General features: G+C 38.8%; 1 long non-coding RNA gene across 2 annotated transcripts in view; it reads right to left on the reverse strand.

Annotated features, from left to right (window-relative positions):
* Positions 1 to 27,869, reverse strand: part of LOC106923434 (uncharacterized) — a 68,402-nt gene that overhangs the window by 13,767 nt on the left and 26,766 nt on the right. Inside the window, exon 2 of one of the 2 annotated variants that reach the window (XR_001419409.2) lies at positions 19,656 to 19,839. This is a non-coding gene — a long non-coding RNA (uncharacterized LOC106923434). The remainder of the gene's footprint in view (positions 1 to 19,655; positions 19,840 to 27,869) is intronic. The other variant, XR_001419410.2, reaches the window with a different exon arrangement.

The raw sequence follows: 27,869 nt of genomic DNA on the forward strand, positions 1-27,869 counted from the left end.
ACCCTGACTCCACCCATCTACACTTTATTACCTCCTGTCTGTCTTTTCATCCACAGTTTTTGACTCATTTGTCTCTAAAATGGCATATTTTCAACACAGGATCCCCATCCAGTGTGCAGATGGGATATTGAATGATTACTTTCACGGAAAGGGCAAGATATAAGAAGAGATAGAGAATGTCCATGTTAAAAGATGAGAGAAGGAGTACCAAGCACCCTGCCTCCCCCCACCCCTCACGTCAAGCGGCATGTTTATTCAGCTTGTGGGAATTCCTGTTCCTCAGGATAGATCTGCAGTCGTCACAATTGGCGATATTCCCGTCCCACCCAGCTTGGCTCTTTCATGGAAATCAAATCCCACACAGACAGACAATTACTCACTTTTCGTTTTCTTAGACATTAGAGACCGTCGACCATACAAGCACAAAAGAAGAAGGGTGTGTTTCTCGTTTATTTTGAACATGGACCCAGTCGTGACTTTTCTCAGGCCCTGTCCACATATTTTTAGAAAAGAAGGTATTTCCTGATCCATTTGTACCTACTACCTAAAAGGAAATCAAAAGGTTCTGCCAATAACATATTTTTAAAACCCTTTTTTGAAATAGATTTTATTTATGTGTAGACTGTATGGAGAAATGGAGGCTTTCTGACTTGACTTTTTTAGTGTGGTTTTCCTGCAACTTTTCAGATCTGTTCTAACATGAAAACTTTTCCTGACAAAGCTAAGAGGTGCTGATCTGGCACCAACTCTCTCAGAGAACAAGTTGCTCCACTTGCTAGCTTAATGGCATTAGCTTTAGCATTAGCGCTGTCTGTAAATAAACTAATGTGCTTGCTCCGACACAGAAACCTCCTCAACTATGATTAACTTCAGGACTCCCTGGGTTGATGCAATTGTTAGCATAACCCAGAAAGACCTACCTGCTCTGCCACTTTAAACACTGAACACGAGAAAAGTCGACTGAACCCAGAACTTAAGTTCTATTGAAAAACTTTAGATACAACTTCTTCCCAAAATAAAGTTGTTGTCCAATGTTGGAATTTAATCCACTTCAGAATTAATTTTAGAGCGCAGAATTGTTCAAGCAGCCCTGGAAAATAACACCTCCACCGTGCAACAGAACAGAGGAGTACAGGGGCAGCTCAGAGCTCAGAGGGGGAAATCTCCTGCTGTAGACCGCTCCATGCTCACCGGGAGCATGACACAATTAAGATACATAAACTGTCTATAGTAGGTTGTACACTTTGGGTGAAATGTCTCGCATATTTACCATAACGCACATGATTTTGTTTCTGTTGCTTCAAATTACGCCTGAACAACAGGCTGTAAAGATTTACCTCGTCAACCGTAAACAGGTAAGAAAGTTTTGGTGGGGTCAGCCACAAACACATGCCCACATCTCCCCTTCTGTCTTTACATAAATCCTTTCAGGGCTTCTGGCAGCAGTTTCCTGCTCTTTCATCTGGCTCCCTTGTGGTAGGACTATTAGCCCGGGCCTGTATACCTGCAAGTGTTTGAGAGGCAGCTGGCTCTGGACGCTCATTGCCTGCGCGGGCCCAGGGGCTGCTGGGACCTGGGAACGCTGGCACCAAATACCGATGGGTAATTAGACCTTCATTCAAGAGCGAATGTGGCAAGCATTAGACACAAGGCTCTTTCCGGTTCAATTCATATCTTCATCCTGCCTTCCTTCCCCTTCTAACAACTGCACTCCATCCTCCGTTTTTTTTTTAAACTTCTCTCTTGTTTTTCCTCTTTTGGACTAGTCATTATGTCTTAACCTGAGTGTCCTTAAGCTAGATTTTTTTTTAATGTTTTTAGAAAGGAGACATTTTGGAAGAAAATATATTTCTGAGGTGGGTGATCTTCATTTACAAGCATGATTTAAAAAGAGAACTTCAGCTTCTTTTGTAAAAGTTATCCAAGAAAATTATTTTTTCATGATATTAACTTTACAATATGTCTGTACGATGCTGCTGTGTCATTTCCTCAGTTGTGAGAAACATGATGGCGGTAGTTTCTCATGTAAAAGAAAAACTATTGGGAGGCCGCTTCCAGTTTTGTGGTGAAAGGTGACATAACCCATAATTCCACTCCAACCACAAGGTTCTTTGATCACATGTTCCTCTCTGGCACTGCAAGGGCTGTTCACATGATACAAACCAGTTGCAAATGACAAATTGCTAAGAGGCTGAATGCACAGAAAGGTGAGGTTTGAAGCAAGTTTTTTGTTTTTCTTTTTTTTTGTATTTGCACACATAATTAGAGGATTATTTATAGATGGAATAAATGTTAAAAATTGCCTAAATTAATCTCTTTATATGTTATACCTCAGCTGAGCATTGCTAAGAACTTGAAACAACAACAAAAAAAAAAAATAGATCCTCATTCTTCAGTTAGGCCAAAGGTCATGACCACTGACTAATGACATTGAATATTTCGGACTCCTTTATGCGTGGGATGCATTAGACAAAAAGAGAGCATTTTATTTTTAAAGTTGATGTGGTGGAAACAGAGGAAGAAGGACAATTTGTGAGTCTGACCAGGCCATAGACGACTGGTGCCCATCGCCACAAGTCATTAGGCAACCTGGACAGGTTCCTATAGTGCATCAAAGGGCAACACAAAACAGACTTAAACATTATATTGTCCTTGCATAACTGACGGCAAATATGCAAAAGATCCTCCAAGAAAGGATGAGATCTGACCATCAGCTTGGGGAAGTAGAACCGCTGCTTGTTGATATCAAAAAGATATCGTTGTAGTCGTGCAAGCACCTGATCAGGACATCGCCTGTCCGCCTCCTTTTGGAGGTTTTTCAGCCTCATCCAACTGGGAGGAAAACACCAAGATTGACACAGAACGTATAGGAAAGACTTTAAATCCCTTCTAGCCTTGGCATTGTCCAGAAAAAAGTAGCCAAGTAGACACAAGGCTCTTTCCGGTTCAATTCATATCTTCATCCTGCCTTCCTTCCCCTTCTTTTCCAGTAAAGAATCTCTCTTTCTTTACTGGAAAGAGAGATTTCTTGGTTTACTCTCTGACCTCATCTGGAAGCCAATGGATCAAGTGAAGATATTTATTTTAAAATTTTAATCAAATAAAATATTTTGAATAAATTCCTCTCAGACTAATACTTAATTCTCTAACGTACAATTAAAATAGACAAAAGACTAAATAGTTTAGGTATGAAGGATCTAACTTTGTAATGTCGTCAGGGCTCCTCAATGGCGACCGTGAACTTGCGGATATAAAATCAATTAGATTCCACTGATCGCAAAGAGGGAGGAGATATTCCCTCATTACATTCTACTGTGGCAGGTAAGGAGGGAGTAAATAGTCTGACAAGCTGCTCTTTGTCTACAGTGAATTAAAGCAGAAGGCGGGAGAGGATGCCGCTTTTAGCGGTCGGGGGAAAACACAAGGTCCAAATTTGCATAAACAGGAACACAAAAGAAAAGGGGGTTAGGAACAAAACAGGGGCGAAAAAAAGTGTTGTCAACAGGACCCCCCAGTGAGGAATTTCAATTTCATATATCTAATTATCGCTGTCAGATGGAGAGAAGTGACAAAAAGCTGTCTTTGTTCTCCGTCTTTGTCTCCCACGTCTCTCTCAATTAATTTCACCATACGAATATGACTAATTGTCTCTGTGCAGCTCCGCAGCCACATAAATAATAATTTTGGCCCGTGTTTGAGTTGCGGGGGTGTTCATGCTTCAATTTATGATATTTGGACACAAAGGACTGCGCATAATTCAGGTGATCGCATTAGCGGGCCAAAGCAACCTCTCCGCAGGCATCACCCTCGCCTGGCAGCTCCGCAGCGTAAATAATGCCTCCATACTTTCCCTCTCTTTTGTAAAGGACAGTGTTATCTCCCTCGTTTCTGTCACTGGGATTGTTTCTTTGTTGAGAGCGGCGATATTAGCATCATAATCAGACAGAGAGAAAGAAGTGCCAATGATGGCTGAGTTATGCAAAGTATAAGCGTCAGCTGTACCGGTCCGCATTTAGGTTTGTAGCTTTTATAGGCAGCATCTAGTTAAGCTGATTGTCGTGTAACTTGGAAAGACAATTATCACATACCTGACGGATAAAAAATAAATTGTACTTTCTTCTGTTTGAGAATCAAACTATTTTCATGGTAGATTGATTTCTCAGAAAACTGTTGAGTTATTCCTTTAAGCCAAATGATGGATTTACAGGGTTGTTACTATTTGATTTCTTTCAGATTTCCTCTGTTTTCCTTTTTTGCCACACTTAAATGTTTCAAGATTATCCAACAGCTTTTTGTTGTTTACATGAGGCCGCTGTTGCTAAACTGCTGGTATTTTCAGACGTCGATCGGGGAAAAAGTTTCCCGCTGAGCCGTAACTGTTAGAATCTGCCGCAGTTCTCATGCCAGGCCACTGTAAGGCGCTGTGATTCTAGCATATAGTCATTTTTTTTTTTTTTTTTTTTTTACTTTTTCTCACCAGTCCGTTGAGTATCTTCATTAAGCACAAATTGTTTAATGAACCATGGAACACATTTCGTAACATAAAATGTGTCCGAATAAGCACACACAGTACAGTGATATTTTCTCCAGTCTTTTTACAATAATAAACAGAGTGAAAGAGGCATAAAGAGCATACAGAGCTACTTTAAATGTAGTTCTGGGTTCTTTTAAATCCTCTTGATTAAGTTTTCTATGTTTTTGTAGCAATTTTGGTCGCCCAGCCACTCCTGAACATTGTGTGTGTTTTTCTTTTTCCTGTTTTTGTGGGTAGCCTTAGAAATGACTTTGGAACCATTTCCACACTGATAGATCTCAGTTACTTTCTTTCTTATCTGTTTTTTTAAATTTCTTTAGATCGAGGTGTGATGTGTTGCTTCTTGAGGTCTTTTAGTCAACTTTATGTTGTCAGTCAGGATAAATGATTTGTTCATTATACCAATTGAGCTATGATTAAATACCTAGATAAGGTAGTGGGTATGATTAAAAAGAACTGAACTCAGCTTTGCTCCAAAAAAAAAAAAAAAAAAAAAAAAAAGTTGACAGTAATTATTAATTTAACAAAGGGGGTATTTACTTTTTCAAATCGATTCAAGTTGCTTCTGATGGCATTTTCTGTTTGTTTTTCCCTCTGAAAACTACATTTTCGATTTCTTCCGTTTATGTTTGACAATTAATGATCTTTCCTAAGATAACAGATGAGGGATAAGACAGCACTCAGAGGACGGCACACAAGTGATGACATTTGCTTATTCCGTCAAATCTGTCTCTGAAAAACATTTAGCAGAACCTAAACATAACAAGGCAAACATCTGAAACCTGTCTAAATAACGCTGCAGCTGAGCTTTGAAAGTCCAACCATAAAACCAACTCATTCACTCAGAGAGACAAGGAGGGCTGAGTGGGGAGCGGGGGGGGGTAGAGGGGGGTTATTGTTACATTTCATTAGGCACATTCCTTCTCTGTGGACTCTTGACCAGTTGCCATGGCATTTCATTTGACTAGTTTTGATATGAACTCTGTCTGCCCTTGTCTCCCATACTTTCATTTGTTTTCCCAAAACTTCATATCAAATGTCCTAAATATACATTTTTGTACTAATTATAAACCTTTTAAAAATGTGATGCATCACAATTCGCCAACTGACTATTTAGTTGAGCTTAGATGGGGTTACAAAAACACCTTTTTTTTTTTTTTTGTTTTACACCCGTTGAATTTTTCACTGAATGCGTTTACAATATTGGGAGTGGAAGTGGGAAGAAAACAAAACACAGTTCTCAATTTTTTTGATTATTATTTTTTTTTATCAATTAAAACTACAAAAGAGTGGCATCTGTAAATATTTAGCCCATTTTTCTGGCACTGATGAATGAAAGTCAGAACAACCTATTCGCCTCAGACGTCACCCAAACAGTAAACAGAGTCCCAGTAGACTGTAAATGCAGCTGTGCTGTGAAAGCCTCAAAGGTTTCTTACAGATGGCCAAAAACACAGCAGACTGATTGCGGAGGATGCACGGTTAGGTTATGAAACATAAATTAAGTTTTGGACGACTTAATGCAACAATGGAAATAAAGTGGAGGGTCACCATTTCCAGATTTTTCCAAAAGTTTCATAAAAATTTTGCCCTTTTTCAAAGAACATGTGTCTAAAATATTCTAATATAAATGCATCCCCGGTATTCACAAATGATTTACTGTAACATGACACAATACGTTAACAAGCCCCTGGTAGTCGGGGAGGAGCTGCAGAGATTCACAGCTCAGGTGGGAGGATGTGATGGAACGACTACATGAATATTGCTAAAAAAAATATCTGGATATTAGTAAGCTTTCATGAGTGTTGAGAGGAAAAATTATTTAGAAAGAAAGCATTGTTGAAGAATTAGTGTTCCAGTCAAAGTCCGGACCTAAATGTTCTCTTTGCTTCAGATCCATTTCACTCATTAAGAACCTGCTCTTCAAATAGCTGAAGCAGATTGCTCAATGATGCTACTTTCTTGTACACATTGTTTAAAACTGACTTAAATTTAGTTTGTATTTTATTATGATAAATATTTTGTCTTGGATTTTTGTTTAGGAGCATTTTCTCCATAATGTCAGTTTATCCTTGCATGCATTTACTGTTAAAACTAAGTAAAATTTATTTAAGTTGATTATTTTTCATTTTTCTTGCCTGCACATGCATTTTTATTTTTTTACTATTCTACAACATAAACATAAAAAATTAATATTTAGGTTGTGTAATTAAAAAAAAAAAATTAACAGAAGAGCTTTTAGTAAGAGTCCATCATGTCAGGTTGGCCAAGCGCAACACGTGACACGTCGCAGGAGAATTTTGCCGGAAAACTTTCCACGCTCGCAGTAATTAGCATTTTTCCATCAAGAGTCAAGTGTCTGCAAAAACCAGAGATAACAAAAAGGACAAGAAATTGATTAGCATTCAGTGTATAAATGGTTCCATGACAAGGGCTGTTAAGTTTGAAATTAACATGTAAACAGTTGGAAAGTCTCCACCGCTCCCCCACCCACCCCTCCATACCCATTTTTTTCCTCAGCCCCTCACCCCTAGTTCCCTGTAACGCCTTGATAAATATACATAAAGCTTCTCACAAAGGCTGCCTTGTTCCTTTAAATGGGCTACTTTTTAATGGAGACATATATTTGCGGGATTATATCAGCATTCAGTTGCAAATTCTGAGTGTAATACTGCAGTTGGAGCAGTGTATGAATAAGAGTATCATTTGAATGCAAGGGGAACACCTGGTGCTGAGGGGCTCGGCTTCGAGGGGGTGAGGGAAGGGGGTTCAAGCAGACCTGGAGACGGTGCCAAGTCTTCACTTGTTCTCAGTCTCTCTATTCAAAGTCTTCCAGCCTTAGCTTTTACTATGGCAGAGCACACTGTACCTAAAACTTCATTGTGATCGCCTCAAATTAGCCATCGAGAGTCGGAGACGACCAGTAGAACTGTAGATTTATACACACTAGAGACTTTAAAAGTATTTCCACAGATTTATTTTTGTGTCAGCTAGTCGTTTGAAACGTGTGGGGACAAAAGAAAGAAATAAAGTTAAAAAAAAAATTATACAAGTCCCTTAACATCTTGTTGTGGATAAAGCTGAAAAGCATCGTCAGAATGAAGTAACCCAACACGACTGAGTCGAGAAAACCAGGGAAAAAAAACTGAGTTTTCTCTTCTTTATTTCCATCGGCTGCATGAGAACGAACAGAAAGTGGAGGGTTTGGTGTGTGTGCGTGTGTGTGCGTGTGTGTGTGCATGTGTGCAGTACAGGGAACTAGTAGTACTACTTGGAGGAGAGAGGAAGGGGTCCGGGGTCTATTCGTATGCACCTCGCATCCACTCGACACACAATCAGCCCTGTATTGCGTTTTGCAAATTTATACCCAGGATGTTGGTTTAGAGTGTTTCCCTGAAAAAAAAAAGAAGAAAAAAAAGAGTAAGAGAGGGAGAGAGAAAGAAGGCAAGAGAGGATTTTTTTTCCCAACTAAGTGTCTGCTTTCATGAGCAAGAGTGATTGAGGCACACAAACAAACCTTTGTTTCCCAGCTCACAGATGCAAAGCTCTGCGCGCTCTGATTTACGCCCCTCCCCGCAACTTATTTGCACTTTTTTTTTTCCCTAATAGTTTGAAACTAAGACGGTATGAAAGAATGAGGTTATTGAAAGGCAAGTGTCAGGAAAATAAAACTTTATTACCGTCAGCCATAACCTTCATACTTTATGGATCCATTTGTCTGTCTTGCTTACAATATTTGTACAGGGCAGTGTTTGCACTTACTGAAGAGCAGTAAGGCATGCCAAACCGTAGCGAAGACCAGGAAACCTGGAGGGAAAGAAACTTAGAAGGATGTTTTTTTTTTGTTGCTCTTTTTAAGGATAATACATTTAGTGTTTAAATTAAATGACCACATCCGAAGCGATTTTTAGCAAAACAGTCATTACCGTGCACTCCTATGGTGTTTCAGATCCACAATTTCTACAAATTTCTACAGTACTACAAACTTTGTTGTATTTCAGTGGGATTTTATTCAATAAACACAAAGTATTGCAAAGATATCAACTGGACAGACAAATACATTTTAGAATGTTTCCAAGTAAAAACACCCCTAGTTTGAGTTAATGCTGTGTAGAATCACCTTTTATTTACTTTTTTTTTTTTACATAAAGAATTGTCTATTTTTTTCTTACATGAAGGGGGCGCAGCTTAAAATATATTTGTTTTTTTGTTTGTTTTTTTAAAAGGGTAGAACGAAAGATTTACAATCTGGACAAACTTTGGATATTTATAAGGATAAACGGCTACAACATTCTCGCTGACAGCTGGGTCATGCACGCGGGGTTTTCCATCTTAAACTTAATCTTTTTTTTTTTTTTTAACACCCCAATTTTAGTATTTCTGGGTGGAGAAAAGAGAACCAGAGAACTGCAGCTGCGTTCAGTTAATTATATTATATGACTATAGGTTTATCTGCTAATGAGCCCAAACAGAGTCAGGATTTTATTATGAAGGAACATGTTGGTGTTTAGAAGTGCCCACAGTTACAAATGAAGTCAAAATTTCAAACTTGTTTTTCTTTCAATGACGATGTTAAAAATATTTGACTGACAGCAGCTGTTTTGGAAACTCTTTTGTAAAATTCAGTTTCTGTGAGTATTATTAACAGAAGAGAATAAAACAGCTGCCAGGCAATAGCACAACCGCCATGTTAATGTGATAAATCATCATGGTGTATATACTTTCAACATTTCTGAAAGAGAATATCACAAATTAATGATAATTACATCAGGTTGAAGCTGTGGACTTAGTTCAGAGTGTTTATGTACCATGAACATGAAATGATTGATTTTAATCTAGACAAACCGAATTTAAAAGTAATAAAAAAAAAAAACTCACAAAAGCTGCAAGTATTTTGTGTCATGTCTCAAGCAGCTGAGCACATCTAAAGACTGAATAATTTGACACTTTTTCTTAAAAAAAATGTTCTTGCTCGTGAAAAGCAACAATTTCACAAGAGTGAAATTTAACTGATACGCAAATTTGCTTTTATCTTATGTTAAAGGGACAGTATTATGTAAAATCTACTTGTTTCAGCCTTACATCATGCCATAATGTTTGTTCTTCATCAAAACATCCCCAGAGCTCCACTCAGCTCCTTCAAACTAGCAGCAGCAATTAGCAAACACCTGGTGGAACTGCACATCTGCTCAGCTCATTATATGAACTATTTCTCATTCCAGTGCTCCGATGAATATTTGTAAACATTAACAGAGGAATGTTGAAGTGATGACGAGCTGAAGGCGGAGTGACAGGAAGAGCAGGACTTTCTTAAAGAGACAGAGGCCCAATTTCAGGGCATTAAGTTGTGAAGTCAAATTTATTTTAACATATTTCATATATACAGTATTTTCAGAAGAGCTGAAAGTAACATAATTCCTTGATTGTGCTATAAATTGAAACTATGTGGCTAAAAAATGCATAATACTGCCCCTTAAAAAATCTAAAATTAGATCTATATGCTAAGTGAATCTTCTACGTGCTTTAATCCAAATCATTGTGACTGTTTTTGAGAATATTCATCTCTGCCCTAATCTGAAGAGATTTTCTTCCAGGATTGTTTAAACTTTGCTACATCCGCCTTTCTGTCAACTCTGAACTGCTTCCTGTTCCTTCCTGCAGTAAAGAACCCCACAGCATCATAACTCCACCACCGGGTTTTACTGTGGGGACGGTGTGTGGTCAGGGTAACATGTATTTGGCACAAAAAGTTTAGTTTTTGTTCTCATCTGACTAAAACACTCCATTTTGCTTTAATAGTAAAACTAAAAAGTTAATGAAATCCACTGAAGAGGGCTCTAATAAGACAAACACAATTTCAAGACTGTGAATACTTCTTTTTTTTTAGTGGTGCTCCATATTTGAATCAGTTACATTACACTAAGGTGCCATGTTTGCTGCGGTCCGAACATGCTGAAGTCTTCAGGCCGGTGACAGCTTGTTTATGTCAGTCTCAATTAATAATTAGTTAAATGATGTTAGCGCTTGACATGTGCCCTGGACAAATGGGGGAAGGAAAATGTGCAGTCAGTGCTGCTTGCATAAATCTACCGTTTCAGCTGAAGTTGAAGGCGTGGGGTTGGTGTGGGGTGTGGGGGCGAACAGGGGAAAAGGGGGGGGGAAAAAAAGAAAAGAGAGGTGGGGGAATTATGGGACTCAGATGTGTGTGATTGGCGGTTCCCTGGGCTCCCAGGGTTGCAGAGTTCAGAGAAAAGCCGATTACCGCTCTCCCTCAGGTCAACCCTTCATAAATAAACACGGGGAGAGCCCGAGGCGCCGTGTTTTAGTATGATTAGCATATCATACAGCCTATCGACATGGTACTTATCATATTACAGCACGGCCGTGTCCTCAGAGCACGCCAAGGGTTACTTGTACGGGGGGATGCTGAGCATACATCTCTGTTCATTAGGAGGTTCCTCAAGGGAGAGAATAAATCATATCAGCACGTGGTTATGGCAGCCCAGGCGCTTGACTCAGTCATACGGCGGTTAACCAGAGCCTTCAATAATCCAGAGAGGAACTGACAGCTCGCTTTACAACGAGGAGAAGACAAGGAGACAAGTGGTTATGATGGGGGATCGCTGATGGGAGAGGATTATACCGAGGCATAGCTGTGGCAACAAATGTCTTTGACATCCTAAACTTGTCTTTTCATCTTGGATTTACATCCTTAAATAGCTCATTGTGGATCACAGGATCACATTTAAGACCAATTAAAGACAAAATGAGTTGGGTCAATATAACTATGTTTCCATTGGCCGTGTATCAGCGAAATTTGATATTCAGAAAATAAACTTGCTTAATGTAAACATGCCGATTTCACAAAAAAAAAAAAAAAAAAAAAAAAAAAAAAACTTTTTGATTAAAAAGAATCCAGAAAGAAATGTTTTTTTTTGGCTGTATTAAAATTGGTTTATTCCAGAAAACTGCAATGGTAACATTGTTTTGGATCACACGAGTCACATGATCAACAACCGGATGTTACTGCTGGCTCAAACCACGAAGAAGACGACAACAGGAAGTAGTTGGAGGATCATGGCGTGGCATGATTTTTAATGACTTGCCGCATGAGCAGAACCTACTCATGTGTGACTTTGATTGTGCCTCCAATTTAATGGACCACAATTGCAAAATAGTTTTTTCTTTTCTTTCATCATTAGCAGAATACTCGTAAAGTTTTGTGCACATTTATAATGGAAACACAGCTACTGATATTATTTAGTTTCCTAAAATACCAAAAGACTAAAATTTATATTTTTTTATGGTTCATTATAAAAAAATAGACAAATCTTTATTTACAGAAAATAAACAAGCCTCAAAGAACTACATTTGAACAATGAGTAAAGCAACCAAAACCAGGAGGTTAATCACACCGTTTTTACACAAACCTAATTCAAGAGCAATTCTCGTGCCATTAAACATTTGGAGGGAACAAAAGCTCAGAGATGAGAAACTTTTAGGACAAACTTTAGCTTCTTTCTGAATAAATGAGTCACACATCTCCTCTGAAAGGATGGGGCCTGTAACTGCTGTTTGTGTGTGCTGACTGAGCTGTGGAAAAGCATTTCCCCTTTTATAGATGTCTTCTGTTTTTGCTTCTTCCCCCCACCCCGTGCTCATTCTTAAATGTTTCCGATCATTGATGGAACCGTGACTTCTGCTCTCCAAAAAGAAAATTATCCAGCCATCAAGTCCACTCGAGTTGCTCAGCAGGGACAGTAATCCTGCAAGTCCACATCTGAATGGTTAAGATTCCTCGACAGAGACGTAAACGACTGATTGCTAGTTACTGAGAACACTCGATGTCAGTCGTTCCTGCCAAAAGCCACAAAACTAGTGATTAGATTTCATGGGAGATTACATTTTCACACAAACTCAGGTTGGTTTGAATGGCTTTTCTTTTTCTTTCAAGTAAGGAAGCCATGATTTAAACAATACCCATCATATTTGCTCTGCTTATGTCTGTCTGATTCTAAGATTAGTTTGATGATGAAGATCAGAGCTTCACCAAACACATCACATTTGGTAAAACTCTGACCTTGTGTCTTTTAAGTTATCACACCTTCGGCTTCAAGAAGTCAGACTCTGAAGATTGGTCACACCCACATGCTTTGATGCAGCAAATAGCTTTTGATAACTTGATCTCCAATACCCGAACACTTTACTGACTCATTTTGAAGACTCAAAGTGGAAAGCTGTAGGAGGAGTTTGCTGAGATATGTACGTAAAATGATCACTTTAATCCAAAATGGCTGACTTCCTCTGGGATTGAACCATGGCTCCAAGAGATTGTTTTTGTAGATTTATCTACAAGATTTTATAATCCTTTGTCAAGGTGTTGCATGGGGCTAGTTTTTTGTTTTGTTTTGTTTTGTTAAGTGGGTCAAAGATGGACTTTTCAAAGTAAAACATGTACATTTCTTATTGTCGGGAAGTTGGGCTTGGATGATGTCAGAATTTGACAATAGAATTTTGTTTGGGACCTGAGGAGGACCCAACCAAGGATTTATGTCTGCGGCTCTTTTAGTCGGAGACAAAACATGTTTGTTTGTTTTTGTTTTGTTGTCCAGTTCATTTGCCAGAACAATAATAAAAAATACAGAATAGACCTCTGCAGTGCTTTCGTTGCTCAGGTCCAACTAAAGGGGATCAACCAGGTTCCTGATGCTCCATGATGGCATCAGCTGATTATTTAGCTGCATGATCTACAGTTTGTTTTCTTAAAACTTAGATTAGGAAAACCAGAACTACTTCATGTTGGAGCTGTGAATTGAAGGAAACCAAACTTGAACTACACAAGGTAGACATATTCCATATTTTAATATTTTCAGTCAAACTAATTTGTAAAGGTGAAGAAACAAACTCAATCTAATGCCATAAAAGGAAAAATGTGTTGAGTTAGAAATTTTTAAATTGCATTGTCAGATCACTATGAAAAAACTTCAACTATTTGACCTTTACTAGCTTTATTGCCACTGACATGCGCTCCTGGAATCTGGCAGGTCACAATGTTTTTATGCACTTCTGTAAAAATCATGCTAAAAAGAAAACTGTAATGAAAAAAAAAGAAGAAAGACTCACAGATTCTGGTGTGGTCAACAGGAAAAATAACGTCTGCATGGTTGACGAGATTACTCCAGAGGGATTTATGACCATGTCTTAAAACCTTATGGACTGGTAAGAAGTTGCCCCAACTCCCAGACACGCTATAAGATTTCAATTTAGGCAAACCTTTTTTTTCTTTTTCCTAGGCTACACAAGCTCAACTCACAGACCAGGGGCCACAATTAGCAGCTAGCCATTCTGACCAGGGAGACAGAGTAAATGACATCCATACTTAAGCCTTCCTGAGCCTGAGGAGCTGTGGCACAGAGCAGTCTGAGCTCTCCTTCCCCCAGTCAAGCATGGCCTCTTTAGGTGGTCCACACACTATGGCGGGTTAATATATTCTAACTGGTATTAGAATACCCCACCGGAGATCAAGCTCCCAGGGGCCTGGGGGGGGGGTGACCAGGTGGCTGCATATACAGTGAGAAAGAGGAAGTAGCAAAGCAAGAACTGGAATATTGGATGGGTTTTCTTGTTTTGGCTTCAAGGCGGCTGCATAAATCTGGGATCACTCTGGATGCCACATCATCTGAGTAATCACATCCACCACTGGCATGGATCTTATGCCAAAAAGATCCATGACCAGGAGTCGTTTTAAATTTTCAGTCTACAGTGCTTCGCGGAAGTATGCACGGCCTTTGAACTGGTTTCCCCGTCTCGTCACACGCCAGCCACAAACTTTTTGCTGTGTTCCTGGACATTTTCAGATCATTGTATGGCTGCGAATTTGTTGAAGAAAAAAAAAAGGGATATGTTGCTGCAAATTCACTTTACCAAAAAAAAAAAAAAAAAAAAGCAGGATGTAAAACTTCAAGTGGTGTAGAGCAGAAAAAGGGGAAGAAAAGTTTAAACATCAGCAACAAAAAAGTGAACTTTGACTCCCTGTTTTTTCCTTAGCAAATCTTAACTACTTCTCTTCTGTGTTTTGACTGTAAAGAATCATAGGAAATGTAGCCTTTGACTGACAATATCTCTTGAATAAATCTTTGTATTACAAAATATCACATAAGCTGCTCTTAATAAAACTAATGTGTATGTCACTAAGTAAAATTAGATTGCAGTAAAGTTACAACCGGATGGGTGGTGTTCATTTGCTTCCATCCCTTCTGAGTCATTAAATTTTGCTGCAATTACAGCTTTAAGTGTTTTGGGATATGTGTCTTCTTGCTTTGCAATTAGAGACTATCTATCTATCTATCTATCTATCTATCTATCTATCTATCTATCTATCTATCTATCTATCTATCTATCTATCTATCTATCTATCTATCTATCGATCTATCTAATTTTTATGTTTTTTATCATCCCTTTTTGCAAAATGGCTCAAACTGAGTCAGACCTGATGCAAAATGTCTGTTAGAATCACTTTTTTTCCCAAGTTGTGTCACAGATTCTTAATTGGATTTAGGTCCGAACTTTAATTGGGTCATTCGAGCACATGAACATTCTTTGATCTAAACCATTAATTTGCAGCTGTGGCTAGTGATGTTCAAGGTCTTTGTCTTGCTGCAGGATGAACCGTTTACATTCTTGTGAGACTTTTTCGATTTCTTTTTTTGTTGTCAAAAACCACATTACTTTCCTTCTACAAGAAATCAAAAACCCCCTTATCCTGCCTTTTCATGCGCCGTTATGTGCATTCCAAAGTGATACCATCCCCTCTCGTGCCCACCTCCCGTATCCCCTCCCTCCGCCTTCCATGCAAATTAGAACTTCACACACGTTGCAGCAAGCTGCTGGGCGCTCTGTGATTTCACACGACCAATTAAGGCCCTCTTGGCAGTTGTGTGAACAGTTTCATTAGAGGAGATAATATTGCAAAGTGAAATGATAAGCAATCATTATGATTAATGCGCGGACATTACATTGTTCGTTAATGAGGTGTAAATGATCTCATTATTTTTTGAAAGAGTACAGATTAGATTAAAGTGGAGTGGACAGCGCTTCTCGGTGTTCAGACAAGTTAGTGTTAATTAGGCCCAATCTCCAGGAGCAAATGAGCCGCAACCCTTTGGTAAACAATTAGGCTTCCATAGCCGCAGGCTGGATGGACAAGGATAGGCAAGCGAATGGATAGATGCTTTAAGATATGAATGTTGAGAGAGCGTCAAGATCTAAAGCAGATTTATTGTTGGATGTCAACAAAGAAGGTGGTGAGGGGCTAAACGGGGAGCAAAACACTATAGCAAATATTTAAGGCAAGCATTGACTATTTCTTATTGTTAGTTTATCATTTACAGAATGTTTTTTTCTTCTATTGTCCTTAAAAATGTAGAAACCAGGACATCGGCAGATACAGTAGTTATGAATTATAGTTTTATAATTGAATTCTCCTGGAGACAGTGGTGATACTTGAATGAATGGCGCGCTGGGCGAACGCCTTCTGCCGCACCAACAACCAATGAATACGCAGGAAGTTATGCGGCGGAGGTCACATGCAGTTAATCTCCACATAAAATGAGACAGCCTTCCAGAAAACTTAAGGGATTCGTCTGACGATATTTTATGTGGTGCTTGTGCTTCCCCTACTCCTGTGCCGCTCTGGGCAAGCGCCTTAATGAACAACCTCAAAAACCACGGTTAACGCAAATCGCAGAATGGGAATTTTTGTTTTTCCAATACAAGCAGACAATACTGCTCGTTTGTTGAACCAGTTACTCAATATGCAACGTGAATGATTAAAACATGGGAAACTTTCTTTAACACTTAATTTATTAATAGTCGACTTTATCAGACATCTAGCAGCAACTCAAAATGATTGATTCTGTAACACTAACAAGTCACATTCTGGCGATCACAGGCTGTTTCGTAAGAGTTAAAAGCGATCAAATCTACAATCAACAAATAAAAGGTGGCTTCATAATAAAATTAATTTATGAATGAGAACTGGTTACTTCTCTCTAGTATTTACCCAAATTCCTTAACTATCAAATGAACTGACATGGAATAGTAGGGGAACAGTATGGTAGGGAACGGAGGAACGAAGGAAGGAAATGGCGACACGTGGGCACTGAAGGGGGGAACGAAGTGGGGCAAATTAACCTGAAGCTGCTGTAGGATTACTTTATTTAAACAGTGGGAAACGGGCAGACGTAGACATTGTGAAATATTTTGGTTAAGTACGTTTGCTGCAGTTTTGGGGATTTCTAAAGCTGCATTCAAGGTAAAAAGAAAAAAAAGTATTTTTTCAAGTTTTATTTTACTTTTGACAACAAATTAGGGACAAAAAAACAGGACTTTTGTTTCATGAAGCTATTAATTTAATTAATGTCACTCCAACTGTGTTTTTTGTGTTTCTAATAATTCATTTATTTAATTATGTTTTGGTAGAAAGTAAGCAAAAAATACACAAAGAAACTGAAACAAAGGCTTTTGTTGCTATGTTTAGTCTTAGGTCCACATTCATTAATTCAAACAGAATTGGGATTTTTGTTGCGCTTGAATGAAATCAGATGTTGTTATTTTTCATTGTTAAAGACACAATGGCAACACAACAAAGTGGAAGATAGGAAGTTCTTAAACCAACAAATATCAAAAATCCCTTCTCCCTCCCCATTAAATCTCTTCACAAAACCTGATCTTTCATCTGATGAGTGAAGCTCCTGTACGTCATGTCAACACACCACTAGACCGTCCACAGTGGGAAATGTCCGCCGTCGAGCCGCATTGATTTTTTTTTTCTTTTTCCTCACATCTCGTCTTTTCTGAACAGATATTCTCAGATTATGACAAGAAAAGTGACGCCGTAATCCTCCGCCGCCACAGGAGTTATGTTTTAGAGACGCGAGGCCCTTATCAGTGATTGATAACGCCCAAATCAAAAACATATACAAGCATTAGGAGAGTCAATATTTTGCCGGCGACTGAAGGTGACCCCCGGTTCCTGTGTTTGCAGTTTGCGCGCGGAGGGCTTTGATGGTAAATTTGTAAGGGTGGTTATATGTGGAGGCTATTATGGATTTGTTATCTTGGCCTGAAGTGTTTGGAGCTGATTATGTGATTAAATCAATAATAATTTCTGTTTGGGCTCCTTTGCTCCTCTGCTTCATCTTCTTTTTCCTGTGTAGTTGAGTGGAACGGTGGGCGGGGAGCAGCGCACACAAGTAGAAATGCAGCGCAAGGAACGCTCACACGCACACACACACACACACGCACACACACACAAACACACACGAGCTGCCATATGCTGCGAAAAGACAGAACAACTGCGTCCCAGATGGCACAGTGGGCATGTTGGTGGGTCCAGAAATTTTGAGAGAAGAAACATTTTTAACACTTGGAAACACTTAATTGAAGGAGCGATTAAAAATCTATAGTCTTCATACCCCGTAAACCTTTACACATTGTTCTCATATTCCAGCCACAAACTTCTACATGTTTCACAGGGTTTTTTTTTTTGGTTTTTTTTGAAGGAGCAACAAAGTAGAGCTTTTTTTTAAAGATAGAACTCTCTTTCATCAGCATTAAAGCTAAATATCACTGGAGTTATGTCACAACCAGCTTTGCATGTCAACAGGCCTAAATTTTTGTCCATTTTTTTCTTTACAAAATGCTTCGAACTCCATCAGATTGGATAGAAACCTTTTGCAAATGTAATATGTCAGATAACTTCATTGGTTCTCAGCTGAGTTTAGCCCTGGACTTTGACTGGGCCATCCTGACATTCGAATTAGCTTTGATCTAATCACTTGCAACTCTTTCTAGGTTTTAGGCCTGTTCTCATGGAACTTACCCCGTTGGCCCTGCAGAAAAAATAAATAAATAAAAAATCATTCCCACAGCATGATGCCACCACCATGTTTCACAATGCGTATGGATTGTTCAGGGTGTTTTTTTATTTTTTAAGCATTTTTGATGGACCATTGCACCCTCCTCCACATGTTTGTCACCAAATGGGATTTTTACAGCTTTCTTTTAGTGTTGCCTGTTTTCATTGAGGCCAGTTATGGAATGCGTTGCTGATAGTCGTCATGAGGCTCTTGGCTCCTTCTCTTATTGACCTCTTTGCCTTATTTGTTTAACATCGCCTAGGTTATGTTTATTTAAATCTATAATTTTAAGATGATGGATTTGAACAAAGCATGTAGCATTGTTTCGTAACATAACTCTGCTTTAAATTTCTCCACAACCTTCTCTCTGACCTATTGTTCATCTACACCTCTAGTGTTCTCTAACAAGCACTTACAAGACAGACAGATTCTTACTTGTATTAAAAAAAATCTACTATTAAAACTTTTATGAAGGTAATTGATTACTCTGCATTAATTTGACTCCTTGCACTGCCTCCCTGTTGCTCAGAGAATAGTCTTTAAAATACTTTTGCTTGTTTATAAGTCGCTGAATGGCTTAGCACCAAAATGCATTAAAGAACTGCTGTTGTTGCATCAACTTTCTAGACCAATCACATCTCCTGGTTTTAAAAGCAAACATGGAGAAGCAGCTTCTTTGCAACTCAGGTCTGGAACAAACTTCCAGAAAACTGCAAAACAGCCGAAACACTGAGCTCCTTTAAATCAAGGCTGTATGCCCACCTGTTTAGAATTGATTTTGATACATAATAACTGGATCATTAATCAATATGTCTGATGTGTATTAGTTTGATGATTTTGATGATGGCATTTGACAAAATTCAATGTTTATCTCTTTATTCCATAATTGGCTACTGCATTATGTTTTTATGATGTAAAGCTCTTGTTACTTGACTCAACTTGAAACTTTAGTTATTTAGATGTTTTGTTTTTTTTTAAGTTACACTAAATTCATGGCTCACATTTTTTTGCATTAAAAAAAAAACACTGAAGAAAAGCCCAAACGGTATAAATATTAATACTCCTCCCATCCGTAACACTGTGGTTGTGAATCAGTGCAAATCGGTTCTACAAACTGGAGATAAAGATAAAGAGAAGAGTAGAAACTCAGTCCGAATTTCAAATTAAAACATAAAAAAATACCTCGGCGGTAGAAATCTGACCTCACCCAGTGATCCAGAACATCAGAGAGGCTCGCCGTGCGACGCCCCGACACCTCCGCTGTTCCCGTCTCCGTTGCTTCTTCGTTTACACCTCACATGCCCCGGCTGGGCGACTCGTGCCAGCCACTCCTTAACAACCACAAGTCGCTCCACTGTTTGCCCCGTGCCAGGTTTGTTGTTATGTCTAGACGACAGGAAATGCAACATTACATTTGTTTACAACCAGCAGGAACTAGAACAAGAAGCCGTTACGTGATTAAAGAGCGCTACCCAGAGAGAGTGTAAGTGTGTGTGTGTGTGTGTGCGTGTGTGCGTGTATGTGTGTGTGGGGCTCCAACCTCCGTGGGTTTGGCAACGACCAAACGGGTTTCAGGAGAACCCCGAGCCAGAGCGAGACAGCGCCGTGATCCGTAAGGTGAAAAATTAATGTTGGGAAGAAAAGTTATTGATGAGTTATTGAGCAGCAGAGCCAAAACGTGAGATTTCTTTCCGTGTTTTTATTTTTAATTTTTTTTTTAATCTACTTTATTGCAGCTCGTGTTGCTGTGAGCATGCGACTATTAATAATGAGCACTTGTTGTGGCTGTGGCTGCATATGTGTGTGATTTTGTGTGGCTGAGTTAACTTTCAATCCCTCAGCACCCTCTTAAATCTATATCCAATAAAAATCAGCACCGGCTTGAAAAACAAAACCCAGGGAAACATCTGTAAAACATCGATTTCGCAGATTGCAAACCAACTGCATGGCTAATGAGAAAAGAAATCATTTTTGATTAATTAACCTAAAATTGGAGGATCTAAGCTGCCACTGGGGAGATGACAAGTGCTGCAGGCCTGAGAACACAAAGTGGGGGTGGAGGGGGAGGCGTAGGGAGGCGGGGGTCGGTACAGTGGAGCTGCTTTTTCAGCCCCTCGTCACTACAGTGAGGGAAGGAGGCATGGCTCCCATTACTGGGCCAAATTTACCAAGAGCCTCTCTGTGGTGATCAAATAAGAGTCAAATATTTTCCACTCGATGATGATTGTGCGCATTTTATTCATGAGGGGAAACATGTCGGTTAGTTTTAGCCCGGCTGGAATTTACTGCTTTTTACAGTATTTTAGTCAAGTTAGCTTAGGAATGGCTTCACACAGACCACACCGGCAAGCCCGCGCGGAGGCCGTTCCTTCGACTTCTGCGGTCACTGTGCAGCGGGGACGTGTTTGTGGGGTTTCTTCTTCTTCTTTTTTTTTTCTTTTGCACTTGGAGAACGTATGCCTGACGTTTTCCCGAAACGGAGGACGTTCGGTTGTTCGGAAAACTCGAATGGGACCGGTGCCACTTTGGGATACGTTTGCCGTGCAATTCAGAAACAGTCCGAGCTGAAAAACATCATTGTTATAAAATTAAGCACGTCTCGGCGTGTTCATCATGATCTAATGTGTCCCTTGGATAATTCAACATCCTGTCGACAGATGTCATTGGATCCATTGTATTCAGTTTTTAATCTTCCTAAAACGGTGAAATTATGAATGTTGATTTGTAATTTATGACAAAGAAGATAATCGTCTACAGAAAACTGGCTACAGGCTACAAGTTTTAGAGAAAAAAAAAAATTTCAAGAATATTGATAAATTAATTAACTAAATATGACAACTTTTGGGATGGATTTAAATATCCGAAAGATGCAATAAATTTTAGATCATAAAAATCTGCACAGATTTTTAATGCCAGTTTTCAAAAAATATATTCATACCTTACAATACATACACATATATACATATATGTGTGTGTGTGTGTGTGTATATATATATATAAATTATTCATGGAATTGATTTTTTTTGTTTGTTTTGTTTTGTTTTTCAGTCAAATTGTCTTGGATTACTGGAAAAGATGCACTTTAAGTCTAGTTATGCTGTCAGAAAATGAAAAACTCCTGGCAAAACTTTGCATGGCGGAAATGAGCCCTATTTTTTCTTTTTTTTTTTTTTTTAGACATTCAGCTTTTTCTGATTTTTTTGGTATTTAAAAATAAAACATTTTGTTATGTTGTCAGCCTGAGGAATTGTAGTTTTTAAAAATGGTTTAGCGTCTAAAACAGGGATTTTGATGCGCAGCTAAAACCTAACATCAGTGAAATGAATCTAAATGAATTTTGCAGATGCCTCCAAAACATTAAATGCTTAAACCTTTTCCAGGAACCAAAATGTCAAAGCATTCCACACATTCCTTACAAATAAAATAAACAATAAAACACATTTGCAACATTTTGTCAGAATTTCCTAAAATAATTGAAGAATTGAAGACTGGTTAAATTGTGGCAATTAGTAGGTTTTCCTCATGAAAATACAATCTGGAGCAATTCTTCTGAAATAGTTTAATCTATTTAATTGTTGCATCCCAGGTTGTTTCCTGTATTTTGCTCTTATCACTGCTCTCTAGCTAAACTTTCACCAACTTTCACTTTCAGAAAATCAGAAATGTATTTCTTGCGGACTTTTTTCCTGATTGACCCAGTAGACTGGTTTATAATGCAGTTAAAGATCAATTATATATATATATATATATATATATATATATATATATATATATATATATATATATATATATATATATATTTTTTTTTTTTTTTTTACTATTATTATGCTTCATGTTATCTACCTTATGCAAATGGCACATTTTGTTGTCTTTCCCATTTTGAAGAGGGTCAAAGTGCAGAAGGCTTCTGTCATTTCACATTTATTCCCTAAGGAAACTGAAAGTCAATAAAATAAAAGTAAAAAAAATCAAACTTCATAGACATTAAGGGTAAAGGATGAAATACAAAAATGTTTCACTTAATTCATTTCTAGGGTTTATTAGGAATACCAAAAAATGTTTTTTACTTCTCATTTGTGAGATGATGTGACCACAATGAAGTACTTTTTTAGACTTGCATTACTGTATTAAAGCATTTTATTACATTTGTCTGTTGATGAAAAATATTTCCTGTTCAAACCGATGTCTTAAGCACTGCTACGAAACCGCAAAAATGTTCTATTGCCGCCGTTCTTTCTGTTTAAACTCATTTCAGTCAGATGTTAGTGAAAGTCTGGCTTCTCCCAGACCTCTGTGCTCCTCACTGCTGCTGCTCTGGCTGACAGGAGGCCACTGCACCTTCAATGTGCTTACAAGTCGATTTTTGGGAGGAAATATTTCCAATTGTGACAAACGCGACCTTGGCACGGAAACTAAAAGGCTGCCACTCATCGCGGCTCTGTTTGTTTAGAAGAAAAAGACGGGGGAAAAAAACAGTAAAAAAAATATGTAAAATGTTCTACACAAGGAGATTTACTTAAGAAGCTCTTTCACATTAAGTAGGTGATAATTTTATTTCCAAAAAAGGACTATTGAAACTGTAACACTTGGCATTTTCAAGTATTTGTTTTTGCCTTGGTAGGAATAATTGTTGCTTATCTCTTTTAAATATTTCATTTATTTATTTGTTTACTTACTTCCAATTCATTTCAGTCATGTTTCACATTTTTCACTCATAATTTTTTATCTATATATACTTTTCCTCAAGGTTATGATACCGTGAGAATCTCACATCAGCCCAGGCTTAGCGAGCAAACGGATCGAGAGCTGAAGCCTCCAGAAACTTCCTCACATCAATGCTGACAAGCAAAAGATCACTTTAAGAATCACTTCTGAAAATGTATCTCGTTTAGTCTGAAATGTTTTAGTTTTGATTTAAAAAAAAAACAAAAAAAAAAACACGGTAAAGTAATGAGCCGAGACGGAATCGTCTGCAGACTGATCCCATAATAGAAGCTGAGCCGTCCCCACAACGCAGCTGCTTCTCTGAGGTCAGTCAGGAACTCGCAGTTTGTTTGTCCGACTGCTTTATTTGCTTTCTAATACAGCAGATTTGACAGATCTACGTGAAAAGAACGGCAGCCTGTAAAGAGTGTGGGAAATTACCCCCCCCACCCCCCACCACCACCTCCGTCAAAGAAATCACTCTTTCCCCTTCCTCCTTTTAATTCTATTAGTTTTTCATAATTCATTAGCGTCCTGGGTTGTTTGGGCCCCGACGCCTTCGCTTCACCGTTCTTCCCCCTTGAACGACGTATAATGGTTGTACCCTAGCAGCTCAGCGGGGGAGCTGCAGTAACAGCCTCCCAGCCCCTCTGATGGCTAGACAGTAGGCCATTGTAAAGCTGAATCGCCATGGATTTATAGTCCTGGTCCTTGGCTTCCCAGAATGCAATGTCACTCTGTCACCATGTCATCAATCTGCAGTCTCTGACCAAAGACAAAAAGGGAAAAAATTGCAGCTTAAAACCAGTGGGGTGTGGTGGGGGGGGGGGAGAAGAAGAGTGAAACTTATTTATGTATAATCTCATTTTTATCAGCTTCCCTGTCTGTCATGGGTAAAATCTGTGGGTACGAAACAGACAAGTTTGCGCCTCACATGCTCACCGAGGTGGAGGTTACGCAATAAGATGGAGTAATAGAAAGCATCTTTGGACGGTGATTTTTATTTTTTTTAACTCTGAGATTATATGAGCCATAAAACCTGCTGCATGGCAGACCTGTTCCACACATCAGTGTTCATCAATAAGAGGAAGACATTTGATAAAATAATTATTCTATTTATTATTGTATTCCACATTTTTACCACAATGCATGGAGACGTGAAGTCTTTCCTTCAACACTAACACAGGAGTACTGGAAGCTCCTGAAGACTTTTTTTTTTTTTTCCCCATGATCGGCACACAGAGGCTGATTTATCAGCTTCATAAAGGAGAGGTTCTGTGTCTTTTTTAAATGAGCGGGGGAAAACTAAATCCTCATGATTAATATGCTCTCGAACCCTCTCATAGCCATGGCAACCAGGGAGGATTCCAGGCCCGGGACATAAAAGTGGCGTTTTCCTGTTGTGTTTTTTTTTTTTTTTTTTTTTTTTTTTTGGTTTTGTTTGTTTCATCCCAAAGTTGTTCTTAAAGCACAGAGTGTTTTAAATCTAGCCCAACAATGTTCTGCTTAAGATGATGCTAATGACTTAGTGTAATAACACTTTTAACAAGATTTCCACTTTTCAGGTCTGCTCTCATCTTGCTGTGGTTCATTACTTTTTTTAAGGATATGTCAAAAAGATTTGCAACAGGTCGTATGTCTTCTTAAAGTCCAATCATTTCACCCATACAGACAGAACTTTTTACTAAGTTGGACAAAAATGACTCCTGATTGTTGTCATTACTCATAAAGAACAAAATCACAGGAAAAGATTTGATCTGAAGCTGCAGAACTGAAAGACAAAGAGGCTTCGCCACACAAATGAATGCTAATGAACGTTTGATCAGATCAGCTTAATTTCTTCTTTCGCAATACAGTCGTTATTTTTATGTAAATGTTTAAACACAAAATTAGAATGCCGAAACGGTCTAGGGTTAACATAAGATCTCCATTTGATCAGTCTATATGTTGCAGATTTGGTACTTCTCTTAATGATTCCAGTGAGGTTTTACATCCAAACGTTTGTGACCTTTGACATGCACCTGCACACAGCATCAGTATGGGTATGTACGGCCTAATACGGCAGAAGTTGCTGTATCAGGCCAAGATCTCCGTCATAGTCCTCGTGCAGGCTGCCAAGATGCAAAGCTATTGTTGTTACGCTCCAGATTCTGCCAATCAAAATATACGTTAAATTAGACAAACACTAGAAGACCACAGGCAGCAGCTGTTTCTCAGATCTTGTTCTCATTACGGGATTTCTGGATACTCCCAGACATGTATCAGAGGTATTACCGAGTATTGGTGGGTCAACTTCAACCCCCAATTCTGACTGATCGGTAGACCTACAAACGTGGACAAAAGGATGAACTGAATTGTTGATGAAAGCCTTCATACAGTAAGATGACAAAAGATGACAAAACTTCTGCCTTCCTGTAAACAACAAACCTCAAACATAAACATGAGGGATAAGCAGTCACCTTTATATCCAGCTTCATAGCCCTTCAAGAAGAAGAAGAAGGCTTCAGTTTGACAAATAAATGTGATTTATTGATATTCCGAAGTCTCAGAAAATAAATTCTCATTCCACCCCTGGTGTAGACAAATAAAACACGCCATAAAATATGGGATCCATTTTCTTTCATTTAAGTGTGCATAAAAATCAAACCCTGTAGCTACTTCTTAGAATGAAAATGCACAAATAGCTGAGAAATGTGGACGTAAAAAAATAAAATAAAAGTAAAAATAAGAGAGAAAGACCGGGGGTTGGTGGGGGGACTCACCCACTGTGACAGAAGTTTGCTGTTGACGCCTTGAACCCGTCAAGTAGCCTACGTGAGACTCCTTTAATTTATGGTGTCAATAACGCTGCAGTGGAAACACAGTTAGCATGATAGATGGAGACATTTTGGGTTGACTTTTCTCCAAAGTGCCAATTGTTGAAAGTAAGATAAATAAAAACGGCCATTATCTAAATCACCTCACAATGCCTCTGCTGCTGCATGCTGACGCTGTTTACTGTCTTTTCTGCTTATAAGGAATCAACGTTTTCTTTCAGGTGTTCACCTTAGTGGTCGCCCTTTTTTTTTTGTTCAAGAATGCAACTTTACAAAGAGTTAACTAGTCGTGGAAAACCTGCATAGAAAAACCTCTGAATGTTTTCTGTATGTCTTCACATCTGACCGGGCCACAGCAGTTTGAAGAAAAAGTTTGATTTACCTTCATTACTGCTAAGGGCTTGATTGTTGTCTTGGACAAAAGGTCTTAACGGGAGGCCACAAAGTTCAATTAAATGGAGAGAAGAGAGGTGAGCATTGATTTGAAAGACAGTATTTCAAACTACACCCCAGAGCACAGGGCATGGCTCTCACACTGATGACACTAATTCTTTAGGGAAATTTGTGTTAGTTGGTGTCTAGACGTTTTATTACTCAAGGAAAGTAAAATGCAGCAGCTACCCCTCTGCTTCCATGCCTCGGTTAAAGACTTCTGGGCAGCAAAAGTTGGAGATAAGAGGCATCCATCAATCACATTTAACGGTGAACTGATGAAGAGTCAGCTTCCTGATCAAGTTCTGTTCATCTTTTGAACTCATTGGTATCTTAAGTTGTTTTGCTAAACTCTACACTGGAGTATAGAACAGAAAGATCTTGAATAGAGAAGAACAAATCACGCACTTAGTGAAAATGCATTGCAGTTTGGGGTATAAAATGTACCAAAGACTGAAGATTTACACCAAGTAAAGAGGCCAAATGAAAGCCCAACACATGTTAACGATTAATAAGAGCAAAGCAAACCAAGACGAGGAACGTCGCTGAGTGGCATAACGGGGAAATCCCACATTCAAATTAGAGACACCTTTAGAAGGGAATGAGAATGATGTACCTGATATTACCTCAACACTTCTGGGCTGAACATATCGGTGACGACAGCCAAATTTGCTGTACCGTAATTCCGCGACACTTTGCGCTATCTGAAAAATATCAACGGTTTCTGAAATGGGAGATGTTGCGCTTTCCAGCCAACATGCGGTTATTGCGGTAATTTCACTCCCGCCGTAGCAAAGAGTGAAATTAATCTGAGGGGCGCTCTTTAAATAGATGTCAGATTGCTAGATATCTAGCAGGTTATCCAGCAATAAGTTGCTAGATATTGAAAGTTCTGGTTGTTATGGATAAATGGGCAAATATATTTACTGACAAGACATTTAAAGAACTCTGTACAATTAAAATAAGCAAAAATATCCAGGAGGAGATTTGAAACTTAGGACTCAAAGGGTTAAAGTCCAATGTTGAATGACACACTGGTGATGGCTGCCCCACTATGGTGAGTGAGTTACACATTCTAGTTACCCGAGCAAGACAACATCCAGGTATTGTCATGAAAGCTGACATCAGAAAATAATACTCTTTGTTAGCTTCCCATCTGCTTAGCGTCTTCATGATTGCTTCCTCATTTGCAAAACTCCTTGCAATTTTTGATTGAGGAGTCTATCTGTGTAACACTGGCTACATGAGGGTAGGTGGTGATAATGGGCAAAAGAAAACTCATTTCAGTCACGTAGCATAGCCTGCAGGTAAACGTTTTATATCCAGCTAAAGTGGACCTTGATTCTGGTTAGAAGCTTTAGGGAGCAGGGTGGTCACCGGTTCTGCTTCGTCATACTTCGTTTCAGAGATGGCTATGGGGAAATCATTTTGTTCTGCTGCCTTGAGAAATATTCCAGCTTCTGG

This window comes from Poecilia mexicana, unplaced genomic scaffold, assembly GCF_051168715.1.
Source record: "Poecilia mexicana isolate PSO_F unplaced genomic scaffold, ASM5116871v1 scaffold_16, whole genome shotgun sequence".
Classification (NCBI taxonomy): Eukaryota; Metazoa; Chordata; class Actinopteri; order Cyprinodontiformes; family Poeciliidae; genus Poecilia; species Poecilia mexicana.